Source organism: Pteropus medius, unplaced genomic scaffold (assembly GCF_902729225.1).
Source record: "Pteropus medius unplaced genomic scaffold, Ma_sr-lr_union100, whole genome shotgun sequence".
Lineage (NCBI taxonomy): Eukaryota > Metazoa > Chordata > Mammalia > Chiroptera > Pteropodidae > Pteropus > Pteropus medius.
This window is the reverse complement of record NW_024340699.1, coordinates 15,685,690-15,699,636: the sequence shown is the minus strand read 5'-3', so window position 1 is coordinate 15,699,636 and position 13,947 is coordinate 15,685,690. Positions and strand designations below refer to the sequence as shown.

Sequence of the window (13,947 nt, the reverse complement as noted above, 5' to 3'; positions counted from 1 at the left end):
CGCCTACAGCACCTGGTCTTCCTGGAAGGTCTCCCATCCAAGTACTAGCCAGGCCCGACCCTGCTTAGTTTCTGAGATCGGACGGGATCGGGCGTGTTCAGGGTGGCGTGGCCGTAGACTTTTGTTTTGTAATTTTTAATGTATAAGCCTTGCACTTCTTTTACTAAATTTATTCCTAAGGAGTCTATTCATTTCGCTGCTGTCGGAAGTGAATTGTTTTCTTAATTTGATTTCGGATTGTCCGTTGCTCATGCACCCGGAACAATGCATGGCTGGTCTTTGTGGATCGGTCTTGCATCCAGCAAGCTTGCTGCCCTGTTTCTCAGCGCTGACGCATGTGTGCGCTCGGATTCCTGGTTCTCCACACACGCGATTGTGTCAGCTGCCAACAGGAGTCATGTCCTTCTTCCTTTCCAGTCTGGATGCGTTTTATTTCTTTTTCCTGCCTGACCTTCGGGGGGCAAACCCTAAGTCTTCGCTGTTAGACAGGGTGCCAGCTGTGGTTCTGTGTCGATGCCTTTAATCAGAGTGAGGGACTTCTCTTCTGTTTCAAGTTTGTTGAGTGTTTTTTTATCATGAAAGGGGGTTGGATTTTTGTTAAATGCTTTTTTAACTTCAACAGATCATGTTTTTTAATTTTTTCTCTTAAGATGGTATGTATATTTAGATTGATTTTTTCTGTTGAACCAACCTTGCATTCCCGGGATCACTCCCACCTGGTTATGGATGTAACTGTTACCTTTATGTGTTGCTGGGTTCAGTTTGCTAATATTTTGTTGAAGATTTTTACGTCTATACGTGAAGGATTGTGGTCTGTGGTTTTCTTTTCTTGCGATGTCTTTGGTTTTGGTATCGGCACATAAAAATCATGCTGCTTTGAGAGTAAGTTCCTTCCTGTCCTATTTTTTGGAAGAGTTCGGGAAGCGCTGGTGTTATTATTATTATTATTTAATGTGTGGTAGGATTCACCAGTGAACCCGTCTGGTTTTGAACTTTTCCACGTAGGAAGTTTTTTGATTATGATTTCAACCTCTTTGCTCGTTCTATAGATTGTTATTTTTCTTGGAGTCATTTCTTTTTTGTCAGTTTCAGTAGTTTTCGTGTTTCTGGAAATTCGTCCATTCCGTCTAAGTTAGGTAATATCTTGGCACGCAATTGTCGAGAGTATTTCCTTAGGATCCTTTTTATTTCTGTAAGCTTGGCAGATCCCTTCTTTCATTTTTGCTTTTAGTGATTTGAGTCTTCTCTCTTTTTCCTCAGTCGGTGTAGCAAAAGATTGATCAATTTCGTTGGTCTTTTCAAAGAAACGACTTTGGCTTAGTTAATATTCTCTATTTTTTTTCTACCCTTTTAAATTTATTTTCCTCTGATCTGCATTAGTTTCTTCCTGTGCATGTTTGGAGCTGAGTTTGCTGTCCTTGATCCATTTTCTTAAGATGGAAGATTAAGTTATTGGTTTGAGATCTTCTTTTTAAAAAAAAATAATATAGGAGTTTGCAGCTATAAATTTCCCTCTAAGCACTGCTTTAGCTGCACCCCGTAAGTGTTGGCTTCAGAGTGTTTTCCAAGTTTCCCATGAGCATTTGTCGTGTGTACTTCTGTCTGTGTTTTTTTCCTGCTTGTGAGACGAGCTCCTTCCTAGGCTGTGAGATACTCTTCAAAACCACGATTCCTTCTGGCTTCTAGGAGTCCCCCTGGCTGAGTAGCCATCTGGCCGTGGTCATGCAGATGACCCCTCGTCCCCTGCTCCCTGCAGGATCTGGCTGAGTTCCTGGGTGTACACTTTCTAGAAGTGGACGCCCCGTTATGTCCTGCTGTCCACCCCAGCAGTGGGCATTTCCGCCCAGGCCTGGCAGTGTGCACGCACCCCAGTGTCCTTCTCGTGGTGGCGTGTGGGCTGCGTGAAGACGTAGAAACGGAACTCTGCTGCAGAAAAAGGCAGCGCCGAGGCTGGTGGCCAGTGTCGGTGAGATGCCACGTGAGCACCGAAACGTCGCTGCCGCCAGGGTGGCCCCCGCTTGGCCTCGGGGGTGGGGAAGAGCCCCGGCGGACGGGGAGGTGGTGTCATCCCGACAGCTCCTCACGTGGCCTCCTCTGGGGAAGTCATAGCCCACCTTCAAGGTCGGTTTTGTCCTCATGGAGGGGTCGCAATTCATCAGGAGGCAAAGAGCCCCAGGCCGAAGCGGGGCGGGGAGGCTGGAGGGGCAGGTGCAGCCTTAGCCCCTGGGCCTGTGCGAACGTCCTGGCGGTGGTCAGGAGCCCCGTTTTGCAGATATTTGCAGATCGAGGACAGGTTTCTTGGGGACTTCCTGGGGGGCATCTCAAGGCCTCCTTGGCTGGGCATTCTCGCTGTGAGGTGGCCCTTCCCCGGTGGACGAGCAGGGGTGGGGCCCAGCCGAGGGCTCAGACTCCAAAGGCATCGCCCACCAGCGCTGCCGCCCCTCCCCTCCCCCTCCCCCTGCCCCCTGCTCCCTTCCTCCCCGTCCTGTCCTGTGTCCTTCGCCCCCTTGCCCTTCCCTGCCCTCCCTCTCCATTTTTCGGAGCCACCTTCCCGGGGACCCAGAGCTGCTCCCTCCCAGACTGAGCCTCAGGGGGCAGCCGTCCAGCCTCTTTGTGTAAGGATGGTGCTGGGGCCCGTCGTGGGGGGCGGAGGACTAGAGGGCTCCATTTACCTAAGACCGGTGTGCGTGCATGTGCGTGCGCATGTGTGCGCCTGTGCATGCGTGTGCGTGTGTGTGTGTGCGTGCGCGTGCCTGCGTGTTGGCTGTCGGCCTGAGCTGTCTGCCTGGGTGGCGTCTGGGGGCCCCTCAGCTCTGCATACCTTCCGCCTGCTTCCCCCACTCCTCACGCACTGCCCTGCGGTGCCCGTGCACGAAGGGGACCCTGACAGCCGCTTCCTGGGGGCTGGCAGGAAATGTACCGATGTGTGGGGCCGGGCCGGGCACCCGGGCATCGTACCCTCTCCGAGCTCATGGGAAACGCCGAGTTCCCTGAGCACACCAGCCCTCAGAGGAGCCTTGAGGGAGGTGCCAGCTGAGCCAGCTGGGGCCAGAGAGGGACTATGACGACATGTCGGGACACACGGCAGCACCACGGGCTCTTCCTGTGGCCCGAGAGACATCTGGGAACAACGCATATTTGGTTCCCCCAGACCTCACTCCAACAATGGAACCTGAATTCAAACACCAGGTCTCAGGAGTCTAGACCCTGATGGTGCAGGGGGTGGGGTGGGGGACACAGGAAGGACGGCCCCACTTTCAGAGGCATCTGGGCTCCGGAGCCAAATTCATAGCAGCCTGAAAAACACCCTCCGGAAAAAAGCAGCCCGAATCATCATCTCATGTGTTTCAAAAATTCTGGCATTTTCCCCCTCAAAATCTGTCCTAGTTATGCTTGAGATCTCCTGACCCCAGAATACTTTTATTTATGACAGAAAACTCGTCTCCATGGCAACGCCTTAGGAAGCTGCAGCCTCGAGATTATAACTCCCCAACAGTGAAGACAATAAATGGATTTTTCACAAAACAGTGTAGGGAGGGCTCCGGCGAGAGCCAGCCTGCCAGGCAGTCTGGGGAGGGGGTTCGGGCGAAGCGGCAGAGCCCACCAAGGTTGTGGGGTGAGGGGGAGGCCTTGCGCTGGTCTCTGTCCTAGCCTTCCAGGAGCAGCCAGCACTAAACCCCCGCCCTCCCCCCATCCTGAGCAAACGTGCCCAAGGCTGCACGGGGGGCCTGAGACCGATGCCGGGGCCTCACCCACACCTGGCGCCGGGGTCACCCAGCAGCCTGCCCGAGCCATGCGTGAGCTGGTCCCTCTCCCGGGAAATGGGCCTGGAGAGCGGAAGTGCTCTGGTTGCCCCCGAAACATGGCCGTCATCTCTGGGAGCCCTGAGCTGCCCAAGGCTGGAAGCCCTACGATGTACAGGTCAGTCCAGATGGCAGTGAGGGGCCAGCACTGGTCCATGCACTAGAGAGACCGTTCCTCTTGTCGGGCATGAACGGGTGCTTTACCAGCGGGAACCTCCAGCTGGACGGCCAAATTGAACTGCTTGTCTGGGCCCATGGTCTCAGCCGCCGCCCGCCCGTCCATCCGTCCGCAAATCCTCTTACCTAAATGCCTTACAATCGTCATCACCACCGTCCCGCCCGTCTGCCCCGCCACCGTCAATCCGCCCCACTAAATGCCCGTCCGCCCATCCGTCCGCCGTCTACCCCACCGTCCGTCACCCGCCTAAATGCCCATCCGCCATCCCTTGTCCATCACTTACATCTATACACCCCGCCGTCAAATCCGCCACTAAATGCCCATCCACCCATCCGTCACTTATCCTTACCACCTGCCGTCCATCCCTTACCCACTACCTAAATGCCATCCGCCGTCACCCCATCCGTCCCCGCCGTCTGCCACCCTGGTCCGTCACCGTCCGCACCTAGATGCCCGTCCTTCTGTCCTTACGTCAAATCACTTGTCTGCCCGCCTGCGTCCGTCCACCCGTCCGCCGCCTAAATGCCTGTCCGTTCGTCCTTACCGCCCGTCCGCCCGTCTGCCCACTACCATCCGTCCGTCCACCATCTGCCACCTAATGCCCGTCACCGTCCACCTGTCCAAATCCGCCTTCTGCTCGCCCATCTCCGCCATCCATCCACCAATCCGTCCGTCTCCATCCACCCATCCGTCCATCCATCCATCCACCCATCACCCATCCACTCACCTTCCCTTCCATCCATCAGCCATTCATCCAACCAATATTTTTCAGCACCTACCAGGAGCCTGTCTCTGTGCCGGGCACACTGAACCTTTGTCCGCCTGGCACCAGCTACCAAGGGGACTGTCTGGATTCTCCACGCCGCTGTGGGCTGGGGCGGGGCCGGAAGGAGGAGGCAGCCCTGGCTGGCACTCTCGGGTCCCGACGCTGTGTGACGTGGACCCTTCTTGTTTTAGTTCTCACAGCCACCCTGCGGGGCAGGAGTGGAAAGTGAGGGGCAGGTCCAGGAAGCCGCTCGCCCCACATCCTGGAAGGGAGGACTCAGGATTTGAACCTGGGCTGAACTGGGTTTTCACCCCTAGGGTCTTCTGCCTCTCTGGGGCTGCGGTCGGCCTGCTGAGGGCGCCTGACCTGGTCTGGGGGATCAGGGAAGACTGCCAACCTGACTGGGACTCAGGACAAGCAGGGGGCAGGGAGCAGGGGGCAGAATGTCCAGGAGGGAGGACCAGCTGCGGGCAGCCTTCTCGCAGCTCACGGGAGTGGGAGGTGGGCGTGGGCGAGGTGAGGAGGGCTACCCGCCCCCGCCCCTCCTCCGCCCCAGCTCAGCTCCCCGTGGCGGGGGTCCCACCCAGACCACCTGTTAACAGGCCGCTAATGAGCTGCCTGTGAGGAGAGGAGATAGAGCGATTAGGCGGGGTCAGCCCGGGTTCCCAAACACTGCGGATGAGCTAGACAAAGCTGTTCTTCAGAGACACCGCTGTCTGGAGCCAGACGCTCCTCGGAGCGCTGGAAGCAGTCAATCAGCGGGACCAGGTGCTGGCTTCCTGCCACTGTGCCGGGCTCCCTGCTTCCCCGGAGGCGGGCCTCTGTCGGCCGCCCCCTCCTGGTCCAGGGGGCGAGAGGCTTGGCCCAGGTGCCCCCTCGGCTCATGGGGACCTGCCCGGGCTCGCCGTGGTGGCCCTACCCCTTCCACTGGCCTGCAGGGATTGACCTGGGGTGACTTTTACGGGAGGCTGTGGCTGCCTCCCGCGGCCCGAGAACAGCAGGACAGTGTCCCCCAGTGTGGGGCACTGCTCCTCCTGGGGTACCTTCCTGGGCTCGCTCCTAGGGCTGGGCCTGCCCGGCCTCCTTCCTTGAGAGGTAGGGCCGCGTGCCTGGCACCTCCCCTGCCCCTTTGGGTCTCGCACCCCACTTTGTACCTGACCAGCAGCTGGAAGCGGGCCTCCCACTGTCCCCTGACCCTCCCCTGAGCATCCGAAAGAGCTCCATGAACAGTGGCAGTCGAAGGCCGGGGGCAGAGGCTTCCGGGGGAGCCCTCCCCCGTGAGGCCCACATGGCAACCCTGCTTCCTGACTCACCCACTCCAAGGCCACGCCGGGGCGAGCCCTGGCATTGTAGCAGGGGCCAGGTGGCCTCAGCTGCTGCAGCTGGCCGGGGCGGGGCGGGGGCGTGCACCCCAGCGCTGCCCCCGCCCTCCACCCTCCGCCCCGTGTGGTGTTGACTTGTCTGCACCGGGCTGCTTGGCTGGTCCTCCCCTTGGGCGCCCTGCTCCAGGGCAGCCTCCCAAGACCGTCCGCCCAGCAGCAAGGGAGATGATGCTCGTGGCCAGGACGCACAAGGGATTTTTAAGCGCTGGCATGTCCCCAGCCCTCGGACTAAGCCACGGCGCGGGCGGTGCTGTTATTGTCCTCCGTTAACGAGAGAGGAGTTGGGGCTTGGGACGCCTCAGGGCCTGGCCAAGTCTCAGGACCGGGGAGGTAGCCTGGGCAGAAGGGAGGCCGGCCACCCAAACGGCGTCACATTCAAGGCGCGTGCGTCTCCCAGGGGACGCAGACCCTGCGGGGAGGGCAGGCGTCCCCTCGTGTTTGCGGCAGGTGTTCAGGGCCAGGCACGGACGTGCGGGAGCCGCCCGCGGGCTGTTAGAGGGTGCACGGCAAGCGTGGGCGATGGGCCGTCAGGGAGACGGGACCGAGCCGCGGTGTGATGTGCGCACGGCCGCGGGGCCGGCCGCGGTGAAGACCCCGCCGGATCGAACGCCCTCTCCCCGCTCCTCCCTTCAAGGCTCTGGGACACCCGGTGCCACCCGCAGCCCCGAAGGGCGAGGCCGGGCCACGAGGGCCAGCAGAGACCGCCCGCCTTGGGAGAGATGCACAGGCCCTGGGCCCAGGTGGCTCTAAGGGAAGGTGTCAGGAGCGTCTGCTTTCGTCACAGGATGTTCATGCCCAGCCTTGAGGAGCCCTCGGCCATCGCCTGGTTCACGAACTGATTTTACAGAGGAGAAGAGTGGAGTGCCAGCGGGGGTGGGCGACGAGGCCACAGGGCAGGTCGAAGCTGGGGACCCTGGGCCCCACTACTCCTTCTGGACAGTGTCCACGTGTCCCCCACCTCTCTCTGCCCAGGACAGGACAATCTCCTGCGACTCGGCGCCCGATGGCGTTCGGCCACACGGCTGCTCCGCCCCGGAGGTCCTGTCCGTGGCATCTGCTGGCCGCGTCTCACGGCTCAGCTCGCAGCCCTCAGGTGTCACAGCCCCGTTTTAGGAGGAAAACCCAGCTTATTTTTGAACGTGTTTGGGAGGAGGGGTTCCAAACACATGAATAATTCATCTCTCGGGCTTTTCGAGGTCAGGAGAAATGACTGGAGTCATTCTGTGTTTCAATGTGACAGAAACGGCAGCAGTAGGGCTTCCGTCCTCCCCCCCAGCCGTGACGGCGCTGGGCGCCAGACAGGGGTTCGCTTGGCGACCGTCGGGGCAACTCCGGCCCCTCGCTGACCCCGGGCCCGGGACGGGGGCAGAAACGCCACTGTGCCCGCGAGAGTGCTGGCCGGGCGACCGGACTCCATGCCTCTGTCCCCGCAGAGCCCCCGGAGGCCTCACGTGCTTCCCGGGCGCTGAGCCTGGGGGACCAGGCCCCGCGCGCTGCCCTCCGCGTCTGCAGCCGTCGCAAAACAGCGCCCTGCGCCGCGCTTTGTTCCAGAGTCCCGGGGGTGTCACGGGGACCTGGGCTCCTGTCCGACCAGGTGACAATTCTTGCTTTTTAAAACGGTCACTGAGATCGCTCCGGAAGTTCCAAGCCCACGTGTTGAAGTCCAGACCCTGCGCCCTACTCTCTGACAAGCGTGTTTTCTAGAGGGTCCCTGGGACCATCCTCCTGGCCCTGAGCGAGGGCGCAAGGCAGGGCGGCTTTAGAGGTGGGCGGATAAGGATGGGATGCCCGGAGCTATGGCAGCCACCTCGCAACCACAAGGGCCGATTCTCAAGACCGAGGCCCAGCAAGGACGGCAGAGCAGAGAGGAGGACGGCTCCCCAGTCCTGTGGTTGTCACACAGTCGCTAGTGCACCAGCCCGAACTCCCCGTCACGTGATAGTCCGTTTTAACGCCATTTCATGTTGATTCTTCCGTACTTGAGCCAAAAGCATCTGGCTGGCGTCCAGCTTTGTGTGCGCACACGCACGTGCTCGTGTGTTCAAATGCCCCTTCTTAATATTAAAAGGGGCAATGGGCGCCTCGTGCAGGGGAGGCTGGGGACGTCCTCGGAGAGGAAGTGAGGGGATGCGGGCCCGAGAAGCTGGGACTGGAGCTGAACCCCACAGAGCAGATGCCCCGGGAGGGCGCCCGGAGTGTGTCAGAAGGGGACCGTGTGGGGGGCTTGGGGTGTCCCCCAGCTGCAGGCGCCCGCCCACCACCTAGAGTTTCTCCCGCGCTTTCCCCACGGGCGGCCGGAGCCGAGTCCGGGCGAGGCCGAGGGCCAGCGGCCGGCCACACTCTTCCCACGGAGCTCCGGGAAGGGACCGAGCACGCGGAGCTATTTTTAACGTGTTCGGTCACCGGAGTCTCCGCTCCTTGGGGACTCGAGCCTGCGGGGCGCCCTGAGAGCTGCCGGGACAGCGCTGTCGCCAACCCACCGGCCCCCGGCCCCCGAGGGAGGACACGCGCCCCGGCCCGTGAGGAAGCCAGGGCCGCTCCCGTGGGGCTGCCTTCCAGAAGTGTCCCCACGGGCCCTCCCGTCCCGCCCAGGGCTCGTGGGGGCTGATGGGGCAGCAAGGTCCCCAGACCTCAATGCTGTGCTGCCCATGCCGGCCGCCATGTTGGACCGATGGCTCTGTGGATTGGGCTCCGGGGACACCATCCCCCGGGGCCACAGGCCAGAGACAGCCCCTTCTTTGAGCTCTGTCTTGGAGGCTTGAAGGGCCCTCCATCAGCCCTGGCCATCAGCTTTCCTGGCCCCCAGGTGGACCTGGAGAAGTGAGGCTCCCGCCCTACCGTGCAGATTCGAGAACACGGGTCCCGGGTGACCAGCGGCCAACCCAGCCACCCAGCAGAGCCAGGCCTCGGACCCAGGCTGGTTCTGTCCCGTGTCATTTCCGTGAATCAGGATCTTTCCTGTTTGGGGTGACCTAGACTCTCTAGGGTCTGAGATCAGACCCACCATGGCCCGTGTCATTGATTCATTCATTCATTCATTCATTCATTCGGCAACTGTTTGTTGAACGTATGTCACTGGCCAGGCTCTGGCTGTGCAGTGGTCACAAGAACATGCGTGTGTCCACCCCAGGCACTTAAGCCCAGAGGTGGATTCAGTCAACAAGTGAACATGCCCCAGAACAGCACAGATGGTGGTCAGGGCATGAGGGAGCCACGGGGTGGCGAGGGGGCACGCTGCGTCAAATAGTGTCCCCTCAAAATTCAGGTCCCCTCAGAACCTGCGACGGTGGCCTTACTGGAAGTAGGAGCTTTGCAGACACAATCAAGATGAGGCCATCCTGGAGCAGGGTGGCCCTGACCCATGACTGTGTTCTTACTAGAGGAGGGGACCGTGGCCACCGACACAGGGAGGACGCCGTGGGGTCATGGAGGCGGGGTCGGGGTGATGCGGCCACCAGGAGCGGAGAGAAGCCTGGAGCAGACTCTCCCGGGGGCCCCGTATTGGGTGGCCGCCCTGTCCCAGGGAGGGGGCGCGGTGGGGTCTGCTTGGACGGCCCGTTTTCTGTGGCACTGGTGCCATGTGGGGCTCATCCTCCACCACTGTCAGGAGCTGACCATGTCCGCGTCGGGGTGGGCGGCTTCCCAAACAGAGGAGGTCCTCAAAGAGCCTTGGCGAGGTGCTCGCTCGGTGTTTTGACATCCGGCTCGCTTTCCTCGGTTTACGATCCCCCGGGCTTTGCCGGGGCCTGTCTTCGTTCTGCGGGCTGCCCGGGGCAGAGCTGGCGTTCGCTTCCCGGGCTAACAGGACCGCTTCAGACACGGCCGCACCGCCGCCCGTAGAACGTTTACTGGCGGGAGTCAGCAAGGCTCACACAGGCGTGAGTTTGGGGTTCCGGAACTGGGGCTGCCACCGTGCTGGCTCCCGAGGGAGCCGGGGAGCTTTGCACAAGTCATGTAATTACCACAAATTTAACAGCTTCGGGTTCATCAGGAAGCATGAGGAGCGCCCGATGCGTGTGGTTTAGGTAGATAGAGCTTTGGAACACGATTTCGGGGTGAGTGTCAGCTGGGCTCTCGGCGGACGTGTCTCAGCATCGAGGGCCTTGGCTGCGGCCGGGCGGGGCTGCGGGACCCAGGGAGACAGTGGAGTCTGAAGATCCGTGTCAGAGTTTAGAGTCTGCTGTTTGCCCGGGGACCCCAGATACTCGAGCGCCTTATTAATAAAGGAAATCGGCTCAGACAGGGTTGATGGCGATGATGGGGTGGCAGTGGTGCTAATGATAGCCAGAGGGATGATAGAGATGGAGGTAGTGGTGATGGTGACGTGGTGATGGTAGCGATGGTGATGCAGGACCGCGGCGGCGATCGATCTATATGATCCAAGAGATTTTATGGCGATTTGCGGCGATTGAAGCTATGGCGGCGATCGGCGGCGCATGATCCGGCGGCGGCGGTGATCCGCGCGGTGCGGCAGTACGGCGCGATCCGGGCGGCGGCGGCGATCTGGCGGCACGGGTGGCGGCGGCGATCCGCGGCGATTTATGCGAGAAGATCCAGCATGATCCGCGTGACGCATGGCGAATGCGACGCCATGGCGGCGGCGGCGATCCATGGCGGCGGCGATCAGATTTATATGATCCGCGAGTATATGGCGATCCAAGTATGGCGGCGATCCTTTTATGGCGGCGATCCATGACGATCTATATGATCCATATGGTATATATGATCCATAATATATATGATCATGAAGATCCATGATCCATAAACATATATGATCCACGGCGGCGGCGATGCGATCCACTGGCATACTCTTTATGATCCGGCGGCGCTGCCGCTGGGGCAAGCGTTACAGTGGTGAGGACGGTGGTGATCGCGTGACGGTGGCGGTGACGATGGTGGTGCTGGGACGCTGGTGGTGGTGACGGAGGCAGCAGCGGAAGTGAGGATGTAGGTGATGGAGGCGGCGGTGGTGCGGCTGGTGGAGATGATGTTGGCCGCCGTGGCGGTGGAGCTGGGGCAGGGGCGGTGGCGACGGTAACGAGCAAAGGACAAGGTCATGAGGAGATAGGACGAGGTCCTCGGTGACGCTCCCGACTTTCCTAACAGATTTTCAGAGTCAGCGGGGTCCTGGGAGAAGCCTCCTGGTCGATGGCCTGACACGGGGGCCCCCCGCCCCCCACCATGGTTTTGTTTTCCTCAGTTTCAGTTACTCGAGGTCGACTATGGCCCCCAAATTTAATTTTGAAAATTCCCAAAATAAACAGCTGGTAGGTTTTGAAGCGTAGGCCGTTACGAGGATCGTGAGGAAGTCTCGAGCAGTCCTGCTCTGTCCCCCGGGGCGGGAGTCATTTGTCCCGCGTGTCCTGTTGTGTGCTCTCCCTGCCCGTGGTCATCGGCGGCCATCTGGGTCATCACATCGCTTATCAGAGAGATACCACGTTTATGTCAACTGTACTACAGCGTTTTGTCGTAATTGTTCTATTTTATTATTAATCACTGTTAATCTCTTCCGGTGCCTGATTTGTAAATTAAACCTTATCCCAGGAAATCACACAGCATGTACGGGGTTCGGTGCTCCCCAAGGTTTCAAGCACCCCCTGGGAGTCTTGGAGCACACCCCGCATGGATAAGGGGGGCCTGTCGATGTTTTCTCTCTAATGTCACAATGCTGAAAAGACCTGGGATCACACCGTGGTGTGTGTCCGTCTTTAAGATTCTCCATGACACACTAACTCAGGCCCCAGGGGGCACCTGCTTCCACTTGGCCCGAAGAGACGGCCATCCAGCCCCCTCTCTGTTGCCACAGGCGGAAGAGAATTTATTCTCTCTGAAATCTGCCTCTGCCTCCTGCCTCCATGACCGAAAGCTCAGCGGAAGGGGCTCGGGCTGCGGGAGGTGCTGGCCTCCTCGGGTGCCCTGTCTCTGTGCCGCCTCCAGCCCCGCGCGCAGCCCCCTGACTTCCCGCTCATGCGCCCACCTGGGTAACCCCCTCCCCGACCGAGCGAGCGGCGTTTCCCAGCGCCCAGGGCTCCTCACGCCGCGTAACGGTCCCCTACTCCAGGGGAACCGCTGTTCTGATGCCCGTCACCCCAGATCAGCCTTCCCCGCCCCAGAACGGCACACAGGTGAGTCTGCGGGGCACGTGCACCTTCACTCACCACGGGCCGTCAGCTTCGTCACGGGCTGTTTTTGTTGTCACGTAGAGTCCACCGTTCGTTCACCTCCTGATTGATGGGCATTCGATGCGTCCCGTTTGGGGACGTTTCAAGTAGGCCATCTCGAGGACACTGGCACGTTGGCTGTGGCCACGTCTGTGCCTGGCTCCAGTCGTGCGAGGGTGTCCGACTCTGTCCATGCCCCGTCGCGGCCTCCCACACGCGTGGCGCGCTCAGCAGCGGTCCGCTGGGCCGATGTCTGTGTGTGCGTGTGACCCCACGCACGCGCTCCAAGGCCGCCATCGCTCGCCTGTCCACAGCCCAGGGCATTCCACTGTCAGAGAATGGCCGAGGACCCGGAATTCCGCGGGAGCCGAGCGGGCCAGCTGGGAGACGGTTCAGGACGCGGGTTCACAGCCAGCAGCGCTCAGCTGTTTCCTCTTGTGGCTTCCCAGCCTCGGATGACTTGTTTCACTGGCGGCGAGTGGTGTTTGCTACCAGCCCTCAGGTCGGCGGTCCTGGGGAGGCGGCCACCTGAAGACCACGCCAGCCTCAGCGGCTGACTCTTACTGTGCAGGTGACGGTTGGGGACCACGGGCCTGTGGGACTCGGAGGGTTCAGGGCTCTAGGAAGAGCTGGCCCGCCGGTCTGGTTTCTTGGGGTGGGCCTCCTTGGCCATTGGCAGAGCCCGCAGCTGCCTGTCCCCAGCTGGATGGTATGATGGACCTGCTGAGCCCTGCCCCCTCCCTGGCCTGAGGCCAGTGGCCACACCAGCTCTGTGAGAGCCAGAGCTGGGCCTGGGGGGCTTGTGGGGAGAGTGGCTGGGGGAGCTTGGTTCCCAGCCCTGCGTTTCCCTTCCTGGCCAGGGGACCTTGGCTCCTGTGTCTTCATCTGTCACGGAGAACAGCGTCTCCTACTCCAGAGTGGGCGTGAGGGCCGAGCGAGCCCTATGTGACCGGTCTGCTCCGTACATATTCCACACATACTTGTGCCATTTCCCACCTCGAGTTAAACCAACTGCAGGTCACAGCAGCCAGCAGAGGGGAGGAGGGCCACCAGGAAGATGGCGATGGACGGATGGCCTGTCCCTGCCTGCAGGGCCTGGGCGGCCTCTTGGGACAAGCCGCTGCTGGAGGCCCCGAACCGTGAAAGAGGCTGGGAGCCCGGCCCTGGGGCTCAGCTGGGCTGCGGGCCGGGGCTTTGGCCTGGCCGCATCTGTGCCTGGTCGTGCCTTGTGCCCAGCCCGCCAGCACCCCCAACCCAGTACCACGGGCCTTCGGTTCACTTCCCAGGCAGATGGGGGTGAAAGTGGGCTGTGGGGGTCAGGAGGGGTGTCCGTTAACTTAGCATGATTAGCTCTGATGTTGGGGTCCTAGAACCTTACTTGAATATTTAGCTCTGAAGTGGGGTGTTTCCAAGCGTGCCAGAAGCCTCTGCCTTACTGTCTGCATCTCTTTCTGAGTGTGGGTGCCAGCTGGATTCCAATGGCCATTGGTTTGGATTTGGCCTCTGCCCTGGGGGCCGATGCCCTCCCCTCAATGACGGTCTAGCCCGGGCAGGCCAGGGAGGAGGCCCGCAGTCCTCCCAGCTCAGGGCTCAGGCCTGGAGTGCGGAGAGCCCCCCGCCAGCCCCCCGCGGCCACATGGAGTCCTCGTCCCCCCGG

General features: G+C 60.6%; 1 non-coding gene across 1 annotated transcript; it reads right to left on the bottom strand.

Moving 5' to 3' along the window:
- On the bottom strand, positions 1-119 carry LOC120617040 (5S ribosomal RNA). The gene has a single exon (XR_005656758.1). It is a non-coding gene; the product is annotated as a 5S ribosomal RNA (ribosomal RNA).
- Positions 120-13,947: the final 13,828 nt, after the last annotated feature.